Genomic DNA, 23,132 nt, shown 5'->3' on the forward strand with positions numbered 1-23,132 from the left:
CGGGTGTTTGTGTCTACGCCCGTGCTCTTTGACAACACGTGCATCAGTGTTGTTTCATGTTTATCGGTGTTCTGGATACTCTACCACGTGACCACGTGCCCTGATTAGACAGGACCTGGTAAGAAAATCGCGAAGCTTGATAAATTACTAATTACACCGCAACTTTGTCCATTCTTTATTCTTTATTTATTTATTTGCATTCATGTCTTACATCATAACATATATAATATTACAATATTACAACATGAAGCCCCGTCAGAGATGCAAGCTATAATTATACATAAGTAACTCAAATTCAGTAAAAATGAATGCGTCAATAAAAAAAACTATAAATATCTCCCAAATACAAAATAAACATATTGTGATACGGGAGGCAGGGTATTAATAGGGTGGAATGGTTCGTATGTGAATTTCGGGGGTCAGCAAAGCGTGGCCGAGTGCCGGCGTAAGAGATATCTGAAGGCAACGGAAATAATGACGTCCGCTCTGTAATTGGAATGGGCCGTTGCGCACGAGAGCAACTCATATGTGTACCTAATTTGCATTGGGATTCGTTGATGCTCGACGAGAAGAAGGTCCTTGTGGGATAAATATACTTTGAGGTATATTTTTAAATATAGCACCTTTTTCGTAGAGTAGGTATACCAACCGAAAATGTCTATTTTACTTGAAATAAGGGGTTTGACTACGATTTGTACAAAATGTGACATAATTATATACCTACTGTATCCAAGGCTATCTGTAGAAGTTATAGAACCTACCTATACCTAGTAAGTAGTTGGAATTACGAGTCCCCGGTGCACAATCAACAATTATTCATGAATATAAACATCATGTCACACTAGAATTAACTCTGTTAGCTAGTAAACATGTCGTGACGTTGATTTATGGCATTAATTCCGCAATTCCGCGTCATAATCATTAAACAAGCGTTTTAATAAATGTTTGTTAAAGGTTTGTTACTTGCATATTCGCGTGACGACTGATGGATTTCATGTCACTGTTCTATAAAACTTTTAGTTTATGTTCCTATAGTTCTCTCTGCTATTTGTGATATGTGAGACCTTGATAGAGTTTTGGAACCGGTTTTGTTATACTTGGCTAGATTATGAACGGAATTAATTAGTATACCTAAAGAGGTCGTTGTAGTTGGAGTAACAAAAATGTATCCAGGTCCAATACGAGGGTATTTTTTCACCTATTTATTTATTTATTTTATTAGATATGCCAACGATAAATTGTAACAACATTCACAAATATTAAAAACATGTCACAAACAATTCCAGTCCTACTACAATCATCAATTATAGGCATATACAGCATTATATAAGTCTCCGATTGTGTTAACAATAAGCTACCTACATTACGAACTTTTAACATTAACCACTAATTAATAAATATAATCTACAGCTAAATTAATAGATACAATTGCTTAATTAATGAAATTAGTTGCTCATTGCATAAAAATTAATTAAATTAGATAAGAGTCAGATAAGGATAACAATTTAAGGATTAAAGATTACGACTGTCAGCTCATTCATGGAGTACAATTTTTTTTTAAACATACAATTAAACATACAATTTGGGGTTAAAGGTCATAATATATCTGCTTTTAAATATTTTTATATCATTTTATTTTGCATTAGGGTTATAATAATTAATTATACTAGAGATCACCCGTGTCTACGCTGAGCGAAAATGTCAAATATTATCTGTTCTATGGGTATTTCCAAAAAACCAGCCTTATTCCTTGTCTACATTATAAAGAGAACCTCTGTGCAATATTTCAGCTTTCTAAATCGAAGAGTTTGAGCTGGATGTCGATGAGTCAGTGAGTCAGGACTTTTCTTTTATAGGTAGACTAGCTTATGCTCGCGACTTCGTCCACGTAGACCACACAAATTTCAAGCCCCTATTTTGAATTTTAAAAATCCTTTCTTAGCGGATGCGTACGTCATAATAGCTATCTGCATGCCAAATTTCAGCCCGATCCGTTCAGTAGTTTTAGCAGTGCGTTGATAGATCAGTCAGTCAGTCAGTCAATCAGTCAGTCAGTTAGTCACCTTTTCCTTTTATATATTTAGATGTTAAGAGTAAGTTTGAAATGTTGTACGATTATAGTAACAAAGATTATTATACATTTATGTGGTTGCTCATCTATTTCACAAAAAAAACAGGTAGGTACGCCTTGTTAATAAACATTAGTAAAATATTTAAAAATTAGCCATGACCCTTCCAAATAGTTTACGACATTTCTAAGTTAATCCTAGAAGAACGAAACAATCAGTAATGCTGGAAAGATAAAAGCATCGTCGCCTTGAAATGTTCACGTTTTTGCGAAGGGTCCCTCATAAAACTTTATTAGGCGCATTAAGGTCGTGGTTGAATCCTGTTTATGTAATCGCCCCCGGGGACCTTCGGCAGGAGAAATATTAGGTGAAAAAATAATATACCTCCAATGTCGGTTCAAGTGAGATTACATGCCTTAACGTTAATAGCGGACTAACCTCCTTTCGATACAGTTTATGATATTGCGTCGGTCGACGGTTAGTGCGTAGGTACCTATACTTAGTTTTTTAATGGTTTTATTATAATAATAATAAAGTATTATGTTCATTGTTACTATTTTTTAAGAACCGACTTTTTTCTGTTTACTACCCACTCAATTACTCAATACCTAGGTACTTATCGATCACATCGATGTGATAAAAAGTTTACTGTAAAGGTTTAGTCGATCCGAGGGCGGATCGACTAAATAACGTGCTATAACTATGGTTTGAAAAGTATCACGTAGATATACGTAATATCGAATTTACTCTAGTAATTTTATCAAACCACAGAATTTAAACTTAAATAATAGAATGCTGTTTTAATACCGGGGCCAAAGTATTTAAAGGTAAGAAGGTATTCTAAAAATAGTTCAAAAGCACATTATCTTTAGTTATCAAATTACCATAAATTGCCTATCTTTAGTTTAAGTTGCAATAGAAATTCGTTCTTAGGAAACTAATGTTACACTAGAAATCACTGATTAAACATAAGAAAATAACCATAAACATCATGTTTAAATGTTACCTAATCATAAATTATATCTAAGTACTTACTACTCCAGTAACTCTAAATTCTAATTACAGGATAATTTCCGTTGTAATGGATAAGAAACAAGATCAAGTAATTCGCGTCTGATATATTTCCCGCGTGATAAAATTCATTAATTTTGCGGAAGACTCGTCTCATTTTACAGCCACGATAAACTCGGCTGCAAAGTTATGGTAGTTATTGCCAGCTCTGTCTGCTCCATCTCGTGAATAATTCACTCATTGGGCTCCAAAATGTCATTGAAATAATCATAAGTTCGTGACTTCAATACTAGCAGGTTAGCAGATGCAAATTGGATGTCAACTGTTTGATTTGATCAGGCATGCACAATCTTACGTATAGGCAAAGCCTGGTCGGTACACAATTGGCTCAGAAAACTAGCCGTGACAGATGAAACGAAATGTCTACGAATAAGAAACGAATGTATCTTACTTAATCAGCGCCGGCCCAAGCAATCTAGGCTACTCAAAAAACTGGAGTCATGCCCTTGAAACAAAAATTTCGCAACAAAATGAAATGATAAAGCCTATTCTAATTATTTACCCAAATAACGAAATAGTTTTGTTTAAGCGATGTTAAATTTTCTTTTGTCTCGGACAGGAGGGCTGTAAAATCGCTTGCGTCGATTTCATGGCATTCATGGCATTCGCATTATTATTTGGCGAATACACCTACTTAAATTTGTATTTTGAGTTTTTCGCAAAGTAAGCGTGAAATTTTTCTTGAATTTAACGATGTTTAAGTCTTGTGAGTTTTGGAAAATAAATTCTAATGTGCTAAGTAGATATGCAAGCGAAGCAAGTGCGATTTTTTTAATTTTACAGAAACGCAAGGACACTCAAATACATACAGAAAAGATGCATTACTAACCGCCCACGCCTGCGAGTACGTCGCCATGCCGCCGTAGATACTTAGCGCCCTAGCCAGTTGCCTATTTCGCCCTTGTGGACGGGCCTTCCCTGATCTTAGTATGTATAACTTAGACTAAATTTTTACAGTCATTCAAATGCAGAGTCTCATACAATCGTATTTAAAGTTTTCTAATTTTTATTAATTTTGAATGCGCCCATAAAATATAATCTCTTATTTTTATGTCAGTAGGTATCTCACGCGAAGATGTCTAAAATATCTATTTCCAAACTTTTATTGTATTTCTACGATACTTTGTTTCATTCAAAAACTATTTCGCTCTTGCTAGCTCTAACATTTCAGGAGCAATACACGAACATTTTTCCGATATCAGCTACAGAATCGCTGAAAAATTTAAGTAATAAAGTGCCAGGTTCTTATCACAAAGAAAATAAATCCAATTTTCAAATCTATTTATTTAGAGAAATAAATGTCTTATGTTAAAAAATAGGATTATAATAACTATAGTTCTTCGTACAAAGCATGTTATACTTACATGACTTGTTAACTATTGTTAGGGAAGATTTATTTTTTTAGACAATATCGCGGCTGATAGGCCTTTTGTAAGAAGAATCCACCTTTAGCTATAAGTTAATTAATTATTATCCCATAAGTACCGTTTATTCAGAGTAAGATAATTTACTAAAGCGTTCAATAAAATATTAATTTTGATTATAAAGTAGACCATTCCAACCAAGTCTTTAAAAATGTGTTTCTTGCGATTATAAAGGGTGTTTTTTTTATTCTTCGCGTTGTGTGCTGGCTCAAACTGCTTGTTGAGGTCGATGATGTCAAGAAATACACATCGAAGAACAATTCCGAGTGTTGGCCAGCTTGTTTACTTTGCTTTGTTTCCTCCTCGGGCACAACTGACATACTTATTATAATCCTGCAGCTGTTATCGTCAAAGAATCTTTTCAAACAATTTTCCATAAAACAAAATTACCGCGTTGTATAGAAGCACTTATAACATCACACAATAATCGTGCATTATCACACATTTCCTGAGGATGCTACGGTATCGGAGCGAAACGTGCATCCAGTGTGTTTTGGGAAATTTATGTGGTGTTGCATGGCGATCGTGCTTATTGCTTGCTTGGTGGCTAACTTTTCCTATATATTTAGCAGTGGGAGGGTGGGCGGTGCATATTGCATGCTGAATTTTGCACCATACAGTATTGTCTGTTTCACCGGATTATACTAAATTAAACTTTTAGTTCCTTGTATAAAATAACCGCGATCAAATACGTAGGAATGTACCTGGATGAAAAACATAAAATTCGATCAATATATCACACACCTTTGTACCGACAACTTAGTTTAAATTGAATATTAATTGGACGGGTTAAGCCGGTAACGGACGGCGACGGGTGAGTTATGTCTGCAATAAGTAATAAACTAAATTTCCGGGGTACGTATTCGTTTTCCGTCGCAATTTATTGGTTCTAGCCCTTGACCGGAATGTTTCAATTATAGGAGTTAGTTCAAATTTCATAGTCAAATATTATTTCCTTATAAAATTTTCTTTTGAATATTTTCACATTTTTGACGATATTAAGGTACTATGGTTGTCTGCACTGTTGTCTAAGTGCGAGATCTCACGTTAAATTAATGTTAAATAATCCCGGTAAGGGCCAGGGAGTTTAATTTGGACGGTAGCGTCCATACTTCTTTCAAGTTAGCCCGTGCGAGATCGTATCATGGGCTAACTTAATTATGTCATCTAAAATGAAAAATAAAACACTGTTTAAAAATATAGAGGTACCCATGCTATTTTCAAACTTCAATCAAAGAAATTTTGTCTGTTTGTTATTTTCAATAGGAGAGTAAAACATCGAACATGAAATTAGTATTGATAAACTTTTTATTCATTCTTATTAAAAATGTAAATCGTAAAAAAATGTTCTTAAAAATGTAAATTTTTATATATTAAAATAGCCTTACTATTACTGTTACTTACTATTACTGTTATTAATTACTGTTTCTGTTCTAAGAAATTCAGGAAAATATTTGATTTTGATTTTGATTTTGATGATCTTGTAATTATTATACTCTACAGTCTACTCAACCAATTTTGACCAAACTTAGCGCAAATCTAACTTGCATACATAAATCTAATCTAGCATGCGTTTGAAGTGAGAAAGATTAATTTAAATCGGTCCAGTATTATTTTCGTGATGGCGCACAAACAAACACACTATTTTTAGTTTAACTTAGTAGAGATAAATAAACAGGCTAAGTTTCTCTCATGTGTAACGGTCCATCCCATTTGCAGAACGGACGTCATTATTTCCTCTACCTGCGAAGCCTGCGCCGGCACTCGGCTACGCTTTGCTGACCTCCGAAATTCAGCTGAAACCATTCCACGCTAGTGCTTATAAAAACTAGGTACTGAAACTATTTTAGAGATTGCTACCTACTTTTTAGGGTTCCGTTCCTCTAAAGGAAAAACGGAACCCTTATAGGATCACTTTGTTATCTGTCTGTCTGTCAAGAAACCTACAGGGTACTTCCCGTTGAAGGTTTTCTTGACAGACATGACAGACGGACAGACAGACAGACAACAAAGTCATCCTGTAAGGGTTCCTTTTTTCGTTTTGATGTACGGAACCCTAAAAACGAAGTTTTAGTTGATACATCTTAAAATATTGCACCAAAGTAGTTATAATACTAGTAGCCACTTAGGTATCTTCGTTTTTATTTTTAACTTAAATACTAACTTTAGTACCTGGTCGACATGTTTCAATTACAAAGTTAGCTCTCCGGACCTCATTATTTCCCGTTCATTGTGACCTTATTGCAGTGCCCCGTCTTACTTCAAAATGTTCTTCCATTACTAAGTTTTTAAAAACGTTCTCTAAAGTAATGATCTCATTATTTTACTTCCTAAAAACTTTAAAAGAAAATATTTAAATTCTTTTTAAAAGAAAAGCTCCGTTGCTTTTGAGTTTCACATTTTAAGAGTAAACAGTCGTTACAAAACACTGTTTACTTTAAAGCCAAGAAACTGAAGGAGTCGTTTGCCTGCATTAGTACAGCTTTGAAAAATAAAGATATCGACGGCGTATTTATGTGAAACTTATAACATAATAAAAGTACTAGCTAGATTTAAACCCATATACTATGTACTAAGAAGCTTTAAATCCATACTATAATATTATAAATGCAAAAATCTGTCTGTCTGTTCATCTATCTGCTACGTTTTCAAGGCGCACCCATATAACGGAGTTTAAAGAAATTTGGTACAGTGATAGCTCGTGTCCCGGAGACAATCAAAGAGTTCCCACGGAATTTTTAAAAACCTTAATCCCCGTAGATGAAGTCGCGGGTATCATCTAGTTTTTAATAAATGATACCGTTAAATAATTTTATTAGGTATTCTTATTTACATTAAGCATATGTTATGCCTTTAATTATTTAGTTTTTATAGCTATTTATGCTAGATAGTCTGCTTTCAAATTGCAGGACTTGGTTGCGCTATTGTCACATGTTTTATGTAGGTACACTTTAATTAGGAACTTGGCCCAATTCTACGGTCATGTTGGTATGCATCTAATGTTGCTCAGTTAGTATTATCATATATTTTATGCTCACATAGTTCTCTCGCATGCTCTTGTCTTTCCAACTAGGTACAAAATAAATACACTTAATTATTATTATTGTCTTTGTTCTAAATAAATTGTGTAAAAAAATCGTTCTTTTTATCTAACGAAAAAACTTTCAATCATAATAATATTATATCAATAGTAAATAGTAAATATTTGATATTTATTATTAACTAGCTGATGCCCGCGACTTCGTCCGCGTGGATTTACGTTTTCCAAAATCCCACGGGAACTCTTTGATTTTCCGGGATAAAAGTAGCCTATGTGTTAATACAGGGTATAATCTATATCCATTCTAAATTTCAGCTAAATCCGTCTAGTAGTTTTTGCGTGAAGGAGTAACAAACATACACACACACACACACACACGCATACAAACTTTCGCCTTTATAATATTAGTCGGGATATTTACTTAAATTAATATAAGTCATCAATATAATCATCACTTACCACCAGGTGAGATTGCCGTCAAGGGCTAACTTGTATCTGAATAAAAATAAATAAAAAAAAATAAAAAGTTTCTGACTAAAAGTACAAACTACAAAGCAGTTTCTATATAGACAACGGGCTTCTTATACATAAAACTAATAAAATTGTTTACCTTTGGGAAATAAAACTCGCTTTGTTCAATGCTTCGTATCGATTTAAAAAATTAGGGACACTGAAAAGTTTCTTTTTGACACTTTCAGAGAGAGAGTCAGCGCGTGCCAAACTTTCGTTATTTTATAAAAGCTGAAAGTTTCTCTATATAATATTGTCCCCAACACTGGGAGGAACGTTATTTGTTTGGATGTTTGTTTGTTGGATCATGGTGGCTGTCTGGCAGGGCCATGATACTAAGTATCTGGTAATGCTATCACGTGATTTCTAATACTATTCTGAAGAAAATATAAAAAATTAGACTTAATACTTCGACGTAAGATTTTTAACACCAGTTATCTCCCAAAGCCACCATGATCCAAACAAACATCAAAACCAGTGTTGGAGACAATACGCAGAAAAACTTTCAGCTTTTATAATATAACGAAGGTCTGGCACGCGCTGGCTCTTAGTCCATCAGTAAACTTGTGCCATCTACGCGATTATTATCATAGTGTCGATGCCATTGATATACAATTAGGTCGATACCGATCCAGCAGATCTAGCATAAATAATTACCCACCCTACGGGAATATCCATTCCCACGTGGCACGTGCTATCATAGGACGGTGATATTATTGTGTCCTATGAGTATGACAGCGCGCGGGAAGTAATATTGCCGCAGGGCGGGAAATTATAGCCTTGCTATTGTGCTAGGGGTGCAGGAACAGTGCTCGGCGAAGGCGAGTAGGTATTGCTTTCTTTTTTCTATAAAATAATATCTACTCTTCTCATAGTTTTTATAAAAAAATCATAGTCATTAAAACGTGGAAAAATATTTTTTTTCAATTAACATCCTTTCAAAATAATTGTCGTGAGCTATTATCATAAAAACCGAACAATAGATCTATGTAATTGACGAGTGTGGAATATGCAGAGCTTTTACTCATTAGACTTTGTTGCTGTGAAAAATTTATAATGATGCGGCTCCGTGAAAAACAATAGACGTACAATATACACTCACATACGTCATTCATTGTTTATGCCTTTTATTAATTCCAATGCTCATTAAAATGCGTACTATAAATATGTAAAATACGAAATGATATAAATTGGTTTGTTTTCTGTTATAAAATACATTGAACAATGTGAAACAGCTGTTTTCGTTAATTTTTTAAATAAATATTAATGCAAATATAATTTTATTAATTAATCGTGACAAGACGTGTATTCCTCTACACATTTATATTCATTTTACATTACGTGAAATTGGAAATCAGTTATGCTTTACATTTAATATAATTATATTAAATTTTTAAAAAATACGCATATACTTTTTGGTGGGCATAGTCCACTTTCATGAAGCACTGTAACTTACTTAGCTCATATGGTTTTAATCCTCCTTTTAAAGCTGTTTATTAGACTGCGACTCAAGTTAAATTTTTAACTTGTATGGGAGGTATAGTATAATAATTTAAATTACTATTTAATGACCAACCTTGCAAGTTGCAACAGCGAAAAACAGGTAGTACTAAACCCGGCCTGCGCTTTGTTCTTTACAGAGTCCTCGTTAAATATTTAAACTTGAATGAATGACGTCTTTTTAAAACTCCATTTCTAAGGATAACTTCCATGAAAATCGTTTTTATAAGAAGCATAAAAATCTTTGCGGGGAGTAAAAAAACAATTTGAAAAAGTAAAGGCATCTGGGAGATGTCTATTTAAGATATCCCTTTTTAAATATTATCTTTTAAGAAGAATGGGATTAAATTAAAAAAAATCAGGCTGTGAGTTCTATTCGATTAATGGAAAGATAAAAGTAACTGAGACAAGTTGCCAGCTGAAGTGGCAGTGGGCAGGCCACGTCTGCCGCAGAACCGATGGCCGATGGGGCAGACGTGTTCTGGAGTTGAGACCGCCTATCAGCAAGCGCAGTGTGAGACGACCTCCAACCCGCTGGACTGACGACCTTAAGAAGATAGCGGGAAGTGGGTGGATGAGGAAGGCGGAGGATCGTGTGTGGTGGCGTGCTCTTGGGAAGGCCTATGTCCAGCTGTGGACGCAAACAGGCTGATTGATTGATTGAGACAAGTTGTTTGTATCCTTGAAGCAGTGAAGTGAAAGTGTCAATCTATGACTAAATAATATCCTATATCCTGATTTCAGTTCGTTTCTGGCATACTTGGGGCCTGTTTCACAATCGCCAGATAAACTTTATCTAACGAATAAATTTGACATTTTGACCGATTCCCAATACAAAAATCTGTCATAACGTTAAGTTTATTCATATTGGGTACACTTGTACAAACTGATTGTCAATTGCTGAATTTGCAATACATATTGATGTAGTGATGATAATAAATTATGTAAACTTAAAAAGAAAAGTTACAAGAGATCCAAACGCGCCCAGGTTTGAGAAGAGCCCACAACAAACTCAACTGGGTTCGTTAGATAAAGTTTATCTGGAAGTTGTAAAACAGGCCCTTAGGAACGCATTTTAATTTAGTTAGATACCACATGGTCTAAAAACTGGTAATCGACCTTCACCCATCTAAACTAAGTAAATGAAACGTACCTAATTTTTGTAAATCATGACGACATAGACGAACCTGCCACGAATAGATTGCCTACTTAATTAAATATTAAGGCAAAGTCGATAAGTGGCACTGCTAAGTTAGTAACTAAACAAAATTGCAATAGGTCGATGTCCGAGTTCTGCAGATTATCTTTTTCGCCTTTGAGGCGTTTCGTTGCTTTAATGAAATCCATTCAAAGGAAAGAAAGAATTTAATTTAAGACGAATCAGAAAATATTCAGCTGCCGCTCGCTAGTTATAAATCATTTGAATGCTAATAAATTCGACTAACCCCCAAAGGCCCCAGGTGGAAACAGAATTTCTTTCTCCATCTTTATTTTTAGGGGAGAAATGGAAAAACAGTTCTTTATTATTAAATTCTTTCATAAAGCAAGCCGTGGCTTTGGGGTTTTGGTTTAATATCGTAATGGAATTTTATTTGTCTTATGTTTAAACAGTACAAGGTACTTACGGCCGTAGCCCGTATAGATGGTGGCACGGCCACGTTTATATTTGAACTTAGATTACACTCATCTTCGTTAATAGCGCGTGAGTGCTTGGTAAGTTTCGTTTTGTGAGTAAAGTCCTTTAAAATGGTCTTTCTTCTCGCAAACATACAACACCTTCTAAAATGTCTTAAATTAAAATAGAACAGAATTTGCGTTGAGAATTTTAAAGACCATAAAAGCTAGCTCAACTTGGATATTTAAATATCGTGTTTCAAATAAGTAAAATAAAGGGCGTTATAATATAACAAATTAAAGAGTATGTTGTAATAATACAGTTTTTGAACATCAAACACAAAATAGAAGGAGGCCCTCGCGGGCCAGACCTTCATTATTTTATAAAAACTGAAAATTTGTCTGCGTATTGTTTCCAACTCAGTGAGGTACAATCAGCGACTACAAAGTTTGGATCATGGTAGCTTTGGTAGATCACAGGTCTTATTTTTTTATTTTATTTTGTTTATTTGAAAGTAATCAACAGCGTAAATACATAATTATTATTTAAATTTAAATCTAGGTATAACAGAAGGCCAAAAGAGATTACTTAAAATTATAATTAAACTATTTTAACAGAATAGAGTTAGAATAAATGTAGGTATATACAATAATAAAATAAAATTACAACAGTGTGTGTATGATTGTATGTGTGTGTGTATGCGTGTGTGAGTGTGTGCTTATGAGTATGTGTGAGCGTGTGTGCATGTGTGTGTGTGTGTAAATGGGAGTGTATGATTGCATGCATATTTAGATGTTAGCTACTTTTTTTTTTGTTTTACGATGATAGTTTCTTAATTCCTTTTTAAATTTATTGTTTGATAGGTAAAATAAGTCAAACTCAGCGAACTGATTGTTATAAGTACGTACCAAGCGTGGAATTATAGAATTTCGCGCATAATTTGATTTAGATTTGGGAACATTTAGAAGGCGCGTGTGACGCGTTCTTAAAGGTTGAGCATTAAATGAAAAGGCTGAGAGTAAGCTAGGACAATCGATTGAGCCGGTTAAAATTGCTTGCAGTAACAACATATCACATTGTTCCCTTCTATGCTCCAGTGAGCCGATACCGTAGTGAGTACACGCTTCCTCATAACTATTAAATTTTTTAAAGTCTTTAAAAGCTAAGTATTTAAGAAACTGCCTCTAAAAAATCTTATGTCAAAATATAAAATCAAAGAGACAATATTCGATAAATAATAATTATAAACAATGTCAATTCCTAAAATATAATTATAAACTGATATTAAACGCATAGAATATAAACTTTAATTTTATTATTATATATTTTCTTCGTAATAGTATTTAGGAATCACGTCATGCATTGCCAGCAGATGTATACAGACATTGTGTCGTAGCAACCCCCTGCCCCTTAAACTTTAATGAATTATTATATAATATATACCTAGACTTACAATTGAAAACACACCTAACAGCAAGTGATGATGCAGCCTAAGGTAGAGCGCGCCCGTCTAGAAGATGCCTATAATTTAATCTTCTTTTGAAGGTTACAATATTATAGCTGGCGATGGCGGGCAAAACGGAAGCTGGAACGGCATTCAATGTCCTAGCAGTGCGTATTAGGAAGCAAAAGTTTATGCTGTATTTTGCCTATAATAACATATCACAGATTATTCCGGTATATTTATAGATAAAAAAGTATTAAAAAGGGGTTTTGCATTCTGACGTTGCGCTTTGATTGGGCTTTGCATGGGTCTGCGGTCCGCGCGGCTTAGTCGCCTACGAGGTCTGGCTACGTACGCCTGTGTCGCGTAGCTCGCTACGCCGTACGCCACTGAAATAGCTACGACGATTGTTGTATACTGTTTTTCGTTATCAGTGATTATCGACTGTTTTATTTGTGTGTTTTGTGAACTGTTTTATTGTATCGTTGAATCATACTTTTGGATTGGATAACTTTTTTCGAGTAAGTATAGGTAATTAATTAGTACCTATACACTTTCTATATTTACTTATTAATTACTCAAATAATAATAAAAAATATACTCAAATAATCTTTTTATGGGTTAATTTTCTTTCAAACTTTTTTTTAATTTCATTATTTTCCAGTACTTCGAGTAACATAATTGGCTAGGTTAATACAATTAGCCTGATGATGATGATGATGATGATTCCATTGCCGACTTCGGTAACTGTTCGTGATTATTATAAACTAGCTGTTGCCCGCGACTTCCCCGCGTTCCGCAGGAACTGTCTTTTTCCGTGGATTTTCCTAAGAAAAATTCTTTTTAAACAAACCTTGTTTTGACAATTACAAACACAACAAAAAAATTATTATACAATTTGGTGCAGTCGTTCGGAAGTAATGCTCGTAAATATCGTATTAAGTCCGCGAAAGGTTGAGATGGCAATCGGGGCACAAGGCGGGGGGACGCCCCACACACCCGCAGTCATCTGCGTTCGCCCGCAACGGTCTAGCGCGGGCGTTGTACGGGTGGGCGGGGCGTTCCCTCACCGATTGCCATCTCGACCTACACATACATTTCGTACGTATTATACATTGCGGTGATTCATTTTTATTTCTATAGAAGAAGGTGTACCTACCCTATTTTGGCGCGGAATAAGCGCGTACAGTGAGAACATGATCTACTAATTAGCTAGAAAGCTCAGCGAGTTACAAAGGTGAAGTGGCAATGGACAGGGCTTATAGTTGAGAATACCGATTGGTATTGAGGTCCCAAGGTGCTGGAATGGTGACCTCGCACCGGAAAGTTCAGCGTTGGAAGATCCCCCACTTAATGAATAGATGACATCGAACGAGTAGCAGACAGCCACTGGATTTAGGAGACGCAAGACCGTATCATGTGAAAGTCCCTACAAGAGACCTATGTCCAGTAGTGAACGTCTAATGTCACACCAGGCCTCACTTGGACTTTAGGTGGGCTTATTAAAATTATTTGAAGAATTCATCTAACTAATTGGGGTAATACCTTTGCAATCTCTTTTTTATGAACATTTATAATTAAATATTTAAAAGCAGCTGAGAAATACATTGAAGTTGGAGTCCGACAATCTTAATACCTAAAGTCAAATAATGAGCCTTAAGAAATACAGGGTGTCTTTCGTAAGGCTGCCTTATTTTCCTAGTTTGATATTAAATGTTTTACACGTGGAATGAATGAATTTCTCATTCAAATGAAACTTCAAGTAGATAAGTATCACGAACATGAAATTACAAAGAAGTAAGGCAAAGTTTTATGTTTCTCTTCTTTTATTGTTTGCATTATGCTTGTTCAGGCTTATCATAACAAGATCAATGGTTCCTGGTGGAGACTTCAGAACTTTTAATAAAGTCTTTTGTTATTAATTTTTAAATTTCTTTTCGTAATGTTTCCTTTCTTTGTTAGGGTACGCTTACACGGGCAATTTAAATTCGTCAATTCCAGGCAATATACATATAGTCAATTATGACGTTACGACCACATGGAGCAATTTACAATACCTGAAAATTTCAGTAATGTTATGCGAAATAATTGCTCCAGATTGGTCCACTTATTGCTCCACATTGACGCATTCGTCTTGCCGAGCAATAATTATTGCTGTAAGCGCACCTTTAGGTAGGTAGGTACTTTGTTTTTGTGGCCTCGTTTATAAAAAATCAAAATTTATGCTGATTGGTTAAACCTTATTGGTTAAACCAATTTCAATGTTTGTAAGATAGTTTATGTCTTCAGAGTTCAGGATAGTCCTACTAATTTGGTGAAGGTGTGGTAAATATGTTTGAAAATGTTGCTCTGGCTTCACACGGATAGTTCAGACCTTACTTACTTTAAGTATTTTAGCGGTCCCGGAAGGATGGTTTTTCTTTTTCTTTTTGACCGGACGCGTACTATCCGTATTAATTCTTTCATCACTACCCATATTACAAATGCAAAAGTGGTTGTTCTTCAGTCACACCGCAACGGAGCAATGAATCGACGTGATTTTTTGCATGGATATATTTAAAGACTTGTAGAGTGACATAGATACTTTTATCCCGGAAAATAAAAGAGTTCACGCGGGGTTTTCCTAACCTAAACCTAAATCCAAGTGAATGAAGTCACAGGCTTCAGCATCAGCTAGTTAAAAATAAAAACCACTCTTAAAATATTTAAATTGGACATCTTTTAACGATTATTTAAAGATTTCACTTTAATATGTAGTTTAAACATGGTTTAAATTTTAAATCGTTTGTTTACGCGAGCACGGGCTAGCATTAGTTACGTGACTCTTGGTAGTAACGTAGCTTGCAAATATTCGGGACGTCAGGAGCACTGCCAAATGCGCTGTCTTCCAAAGCGCTGAGATGTGATATGCCCTGTGCTGGAATTCGGACATATTATGTCGCATAACAATGAAGTTACGGTGTGATATTTATGTTAAGTTGGAAAATAATACGTGTAGCTCAAAACGCTGCATCTAGAACTTTGAGATTCTTATTTAAGATCACTACCCATATTATTAAAAATCCAAAAGTGTATATTTATTGGTTTGTTGATTTGTCCCTCAATAACGCCAAGGACAATCAAATGGGCGCGGTTTTATACATAGATACAGTTAACGATTTGGACCATAGGCTACTTTAGTACCTTAAGAAAGTTAATACGGGATATAGAAAATCTCACCTGGCAATCCGACAAACGGCTAATAATATTGAGAAAATGCTAAACTCTTCTAATTCAATATTTAAAATACGCTTGACTAAAAATAAACTTATAAAGGAACATGTTTAACATGAAAGTGATGATGCAAAAAAGCTTGTGCCTAAACTTTGTTTTGGAAAGCAAGACGTCGAATTTGCCATCGGCAACATGTTCGTCACGTCGGAAAGTTGTAGTGAAACGTGTCACGGGAGTCACGATGTGGGAAATTTGCATAGACTTGTAATAAAATAAAGTTACCCGTCTCCGGAAAGGAAAAGTGAAAATACTGATGAATAGTGAAAGTGAAATCATCTTCGAAGTTAACCTTTAAGAATTTTCTAAACACCTTCAGTTTATTCTTCCTTGTCTTAGATATACCTAAGGATGTAACAATACTTATTGTAGAGACGCGTAATGCCATAATAATTCTCCTAATTCAATATTTATATATACATTTTCCATATATAAGATTATCTTTAGTAAAGCACTAAAGATAATCTTTTATATGGAAAATGTTTAACATGAAAGTGGTGATGCAAAAAAGCTTGTGTCTAAACTTTATTTTGGAAAACAAGACGTCGAGTTTGCCATCGGCAACATGTTCGTCACGTTGCGTTGGAAAGTCGTAGTGAAACGTGTCACGGGAGTCACGATGTCGGGCATAGACTTGTAATAAAATAAAGTTACCCATCTCCGGAAAGGAAAAGAAAGTGAAAATATTGATAGTCATCTTCGAAGTTAACCTATAAGAATTTTCTAAACTAGTTCAGCTTATTCTCTCTTGTATAAGGATGTACCAAGTATCTACCTTTTTTTGTTAACGGGGTGTGTGGGGGGGGGGGGGGTCTTCTCAAGTTACCCGATCTTAAAGTTATCTCTTTGAGGAGAGATCGGGTTAGGTGGGATTTGTACCCAGTTTCTACTCGGTGGCCATCCTCAGCGCATATTAAGAGGCTCCGGGAACTCTTACGAACGTGCGCCGGAGCCTCTCTTGCGCGATGATCAGTGGGCTCATCCTGGAGGATGCACTCCCCTAGCCTCGTGCACTTTGCATGTAGGTACGACAGATTGCGGCGCAGCAAGTGGTCGTCCTTCCAGGGTCGCCGGCCAGAGCTCCGCTCTAACCACTAACGACCCGGATGTAACAATTGTACCTACCTACTGCAAAGATGTAAGGATGTTCTTGCCGGGCTATTTTCCTTTAATTTTTTTGAGTAACCTTACTGTATCACAATTTTTTTTGTATAAATTAACTTGCTATTTTCTAATTTGAGGCATTTTAGATTTAGTTTTTAAAGTAGTATTTTATGGTTTTGGTAATTTTTTCTGTTTTTCTATGCTGAATTTAAACAAATCATTATTTATCTATTTTGAAATTTAATTTATCTAACTAGTTTACACCCCCGAATCCTTATCCTACTTATTTCTTCTTTTTGGAATTTATTGTGGTTTTCACCATCGTTTGAAAAACGTCATGGATTATTTGATATTTGAAGGGTACTTAGCTACTGTGACGAGTCAGTAAAATAATTATTGTACTGTGCTCATAATATTATAGTAAAAATACTGGGTGATAATACCAGGCGTGTACATTGAGCAGCGCTCCTCTCACAAGTCTCATTATAGACTTGTTGTGTTCTGAACTGAACATATTTTATAATGAGTATCGTTGTTTGTTTGAAATTCTTGCTTCTATTTCTATACTACTTACCCGTACACTGACTTTCTAGTTCTCAAAGAAAACTTAACCAATTACTTAAAATTTAGCTTTTACTATCTGACCTGCTACAGTGGGTGCAGAATTTCTGAAAATCCTTTCTTAGTGGTGATTTATATTTCAAAGAAAATAATCATCACATCATGATCGCGTTGCAATCTGTCAGTTTGTCAGTTTTTCTTTTTATTATAATATCAAGTAACAGCTGGATGATGCCCGTGACTTAATTCTCGTGGTTTAGGGTTTTTAAATATATAAGAGCCTCAATAGCTCAACTGGTAAAGGAGTGGACTGAAAACCGAAAGGTCGACGGTTCAAATCCCGCCCGTTGCACTATTGTCGTACCTACTCCTAGCACAAGCCGCGTCTTAGTTGGAGAGGAAAGGGGAATATTAGTCATTTAACATGGCTAATATTCTTTAAAAAAAAAATCCTGTTGGAACCTATTGGTTTTCCGGGATAAAGGTATCTTACTTGTATGCTCGTCTACGAATGAAAGCTATCTTTGTAACAAATAGATGATACCTGAGACGTTATCCATGTGGATTTAGGTCTTTTAAGAATCCCGTGGGACTTTCGATTTTCCGGAGCAGACAATAGCCTATGTCCGTCTCCATGAATGGGCCGTGAAAAGTTAGCAGACAGACAGACAGACATACCTACTTTTGCATTTATGATATTGGTATTAGATAATATCTTTTGGTCTAGCTTAAATACACTTCGGCATTTTATCAAATCTATATTTCTATACTAACATAATATTACTAGCTTATGCTCGTGACTTTGTCGGCGGTTACTACACAAATTTCAAACCCCTATTTCACCCCCTTAGGGGTTGAATTTTCAAAAATCCTTTCTTAGCGAACGCCTACGTCATAATAGCTATCTGCATGCCAAATTTGAGCACGGTCCGTCCAGTAGTTTGAGCTGTGCGTTGATAGATCAGTCAGTCAGTCAGTCAGTCACCTTTTCCTTTTATATGTTCCCACGGGATTTTAAAAACCTAAATGGACGCGGATGAAGTCGTGGGCATCAGCTAGTAATTGATGAAATTTACCGGTTCACTTTACTTTATCCTTTTCATCTTGAAGGAAACTTTTCACCGTTCCCGTAATAGCAGCTCAACTTGGTATAATCAACGATTCAGACGTAAAACCTATCAGCTACAACATTGAAACTCCATTTAAGTTTCTTTTTAATATTCCCAACTCAAATCAAACTGTACAAACTTAGGTACTTATAAAATTTTGGTATTAGTTTAGGTTATGTGAAAAAGTTCTTGTCCAAAATAAGAAGTTATTTTGGATAAGAACTTTTCACATAATATAATCGTAAGCAAACTTTATGGATGGTCAAACGAGTACGTAATAATACAAGTATCAAGTATATAGGTAATAATATTATTTGTTTGACGAACCATAAAGTTTGCTTATGGATGGTCTCAAATAAGTATAGGTACCTAATAATATACCGATCTGTTTGACCATCCACAAAGTTTGCTTACTTACTTATTAAACATGTTAAAATAATGCAGTAAGTAGAAGATGTAAAAAAGATAAAAAACAGAGAAAATGAAAAAAATATATAAATATATTCACATAATATTTTGTAGTACAAAGCCGAAGCATAGAAGGTTTTGAAGTTTTGAATTGACTTGCAATAGTTCTCGGTCGGCTCAGTAAAGATTGAGCATTCATTATATCTACTAAAAAGAGAAGCTGCGAAGCATTTGATATTCTTTATTTACTCAAAGACTTTTCTCTCTAACTTGTGCGCGTCCTTATTATCACGAGTTCTTTTTTGCAAGGAAATGTTAAAATATTTTTGGGGCGCAATTTGTATAAGCATAACAAGGTCTTGTTAGGCTTTTGCAAATAAATGGATCAAAATTAGACTTGTTAAAGCAAACGCAAACGGCTTTTTTCTTCCCTTCTATAAGCTTTAATAATTAATTGTCTTACGAATTGCCCACGACCTAGCTGACAAACTATATTATATGTGCATGATGTTATGGCTAAATAAAAGACATTCTTGGCGCGCTAGTAAGCATTATGGGGTTATAAATGGGAGACACGGGGTTAGATTTCCGGCAGGGACTATTTGGAATATTATAACTTCTAAATTGCCTCTAGTTTGTTCCGGTGGGATTTTTAGTCGCTATGATAGTGTCTTGGTACGATGCCACGTAGAAACCGATTGGAGGCAGTGGTGATCATCTATATTAAATATCTACGTATTTCTCTTCCGATAAATAAACGTACGTTGTCTCCGTTGGACGAGAATTAGCAATTATATGTTTTTAGCTTGTCTAATGCCTACTTAAATTTTAGACAGCAAGTTATTCTTGGCCAACGACTTCTATGTTACCTACTACGCACTAGATGAGTCATTCCAAACAAAAAAATTGCGGGCTGCACCTTGTTTTCGCTTATTTTTTGTTAGTAGTTTTTTGTTTGTCATCATCATCATTATCATAACAATGTGCCCTCCCATTGCCACTTCAACTTGGCAACCCGTTGAGCTATGTCGGTTACTAAGTATATAGGTACCTACTAAAGATCAATGTTCCAGACGATGTCATAAAATTATGTAAGTATTTACCACGGATTTTTGGTTAATACCTTTCTATACAGAAAATATATTTACATACAAAAACAAGTCTATTTGAAGTTCACCTCAAACTAATAGAGCAAAATTGTACGGTTTCATACACATACCGAAAACAAGTGGCTTAATGAACGTAACAGCGTAACTTTTGAAATAGCAACATAAAGCAAAATCTTAAATAACTTTCAGGATTATAAAAATGAAGCATTGATGTTTAAAAGGGTTGCGCATTTTGTTGGGTAATATTTTTAAAAGGACGCTATTTGCTAGACGACGTTCGAGCCAGTTCGTTGACATTCGAATGGAGTGATAAAGAATGGGGCTTGGGTGTCGCTTTGACGTATCGCTGAACCGGAAGTTGTGGCAGCCAACAACACGTCTAATATCGATAGCGAAACTATCGATAAACTCAAAGCACACAAAGCTTATCATGCGTCCAATAAAACAAAATATTTTTCTAGAGCAACATATTATTGTTCATTTAATTATTAATGTAAGCCTCAATTACTTATTTGATTTTGTTAATAATAATAATATTATGTTTTTATATTTTAAATAGATACTTATAAAGAATCATTATAACACATGGGTTCATGATGGCATTTTTCTATAGAGTCATATTAATTTTTTACTCTTCTATAAGCACATAATTAGTTTTGTTAATTTTGTATAGTAGGTATTTATTTATATTTTAAGTATATAGAATCCCACTGCTGAGCAAAAGCCTTCTTATTCCTATTCTTTTTTATTTTGGGCTGTGCAGAATATACTTACTCACCTAATATTAAAGAATCGAAAGTGTGTCTGCCTGTCTGAAATAGAAATACTTACCAAGATTTTTTAATCGAGTAAACTTTTACTCTTGTCTTTCTTTTAATTAATTTGTCTGTTACCTATTCACGGCCCATTTCTCTTCTACACTGATTTGGATGAAATTTGGTACAAAGATAGGTACGTCGCACCTCAAAGACCGACTTAGGCTACTTTTAACCCGGAATATCAAAATATTACTCAAAATTTTAGTTTTTTTAAGTGGCGTCATTTCCAATATTCGTCAGAAAATTAATAACAAGTTGTCGTCCTCATTGACGGTCTTTCCAATATATTTTTATGAAAGAAAAAGTTAATGACGCCATTTCAAAAATAAAATAACCTATTAACTTTACTTTATTGGACATTACTTTTGAAGCATCATTTACCCGAAAATATTCATGTCGCATTCGCATGTCGATTCGTCAACTTGTCCGAAACATCATTAATATCAAGTGCGATGTCGGCTTGATATATCGACTGTTTGACAAAGGTTGAGGCCGTCAGCTATTTCTTCGCCATCAAGATAAAGTACTTAGTCACCTTCATGAAAATAAACGTAATTACCATATTGTAATCACATACAAAATCTTCAGAAAACAAAACAGAAAATATTTGGAAATGAAATGTAATGGAAATGAAATGTGCCACTTCGACTTTATTTTGGCAAAGCTATCTCTGTACCAAATAGATGATGTTCACGACTTCGTCTGAAGAACTCTTTGATTTTCCGGAATAGAAAGTATATGCCGGTTTTCTCCTAAGCTAACTCTGTACTAAACGTGCAAAGCGGTTAAATGGATGGGCCGTGAAAACGTAGCAGTCAGGCAGACAGACATTTTCGCCCGACTATTAATAGTATGGATAATAATAAAGATAATACTAAAACATTGTCTCTACTTAATATGTTTTATACCTGTAATAACTCAGTACACTTTTTTAGGGTTCCGTACCTCAAAAGGAAAAAGGCACCCTTATATGATCACTTCGTTGTCTGTCTGTCTGTCGTGTCTGTCAAGAAAACCTATAGGGTACTTCCCGTTGGCTTAGAATCATGAAATTTGGCAGGTCTTATAGCACAAATAAACGAAAAAATCCGAAAACCGTGAATTTGTGGTTACATCACAAAAAGGATTAAAATGTGTTTTAATTTTCAAAGTAAGATATCTATACCAACTGGGGTATTTATTATACGAAAGGGCTTCACTTTTACATTCTAAAACAGATTTTTATTTATTTTTATTACGCATAATAGTTTTAGATTTATCGTCCAAAATGTCGAAAAAAAAATACCAGAGTACGGAACCCTCGCGAGGGCGAGTCTGACTCTCACTTGGCCGGGTTTTTTATACCTGTAAACTGTGTGGAGTTAAATAAATTCAGCGCGTCAGTCTCACTCTCTCTCTGTGCAAAAGTGAATCTAACAACTGTTGTGTAACCGCATACAGTAAGTATATTCTGTAATAAATTCTCTTTAATTATGGTGCTTGCGTACCACAGATTACATTATATTAGGGTTGGGTAAATAAAGAGCAGGATTTCCGTTTGCGCCCCGAGAATAACAGTGTCTATTCTGCACAAACTGGGTTACTTAGTACGTAACTTAACTAGACTCTCAATTAAAAAGGATCACGGTTGCAATTTATTGCAAAGAGTGTCATAATTAGCTTGTGTATTTGTACTTTATTCTTTTTTCACGACTCTTGTTTTATTATTTGCGTTCTTTATGGGATATAATTTATTCTGTTGAACACCGAGGGTTGGTTAGGGAATTGTGAAGGTAGATAAAAATTTGAAATATTACTCGTTAATCTAAAATTGACAACTATAGGTACAACGAACGTGTGATTAAAAATATACCGTATTATGAGGCACTACACTATAAGAGCCTATTTCACAATCTCCAATATTAATCTAACGAATAATTTTGACCTAATGACTAATGACATGTTTTTGTATTGGTAATCTGTCAAAAGTTTGTCTGGCAGGTGGTTCCAACGCACGTTTCGTATTTCCTTGCAGAGTTCCAACAACTTTCGTGGGACACGTTGCAGCGCGCTTCTTACGCGTTGTATATGATTCAAGCTT

The 23,132-nt window shown here is 34.9% G+C and overlaps 1 protein-coding gene across 2 annotated transcripts in view; it reads left to right on the plus strand.

The window, feature by feature from the left end:
* Positions 1 to 13,014: 13,014 nt before the first annotated feature.
* The window catches only part of LOC117982353 (uncharacterized), a 42,761-nt gene continuing 32,643 nt past the window's right edge, over positions 13,015 to 23,132 (plus strand). The window contains exon 1 of one of the 2 annotated variants that reach the window (XM_069498860.1): positions 13,015 to 13,204. The gene's annotated coding sequence lies outside the window, so the exon portion shown is untranslated. The remainder of the gene's footprint in view (positions 13,205 to 23,132) is intronic. The other variant, XM_034968708.2, reaches the window with a different exon arrangement.

This window comes from Maniola hyperantus, chromosome 5 (genome assembly GCF_902806685.2).
Source record: "Maniola hyperantus chromosome 5, iAphHyp1.2, whole genome shotgun sequence".
NCBI lineage: Eukaryota > Metazoa > Arthropoda > Insecta > Lepidoptera > Nymphalidae > Maniola > Maniola hyperantus.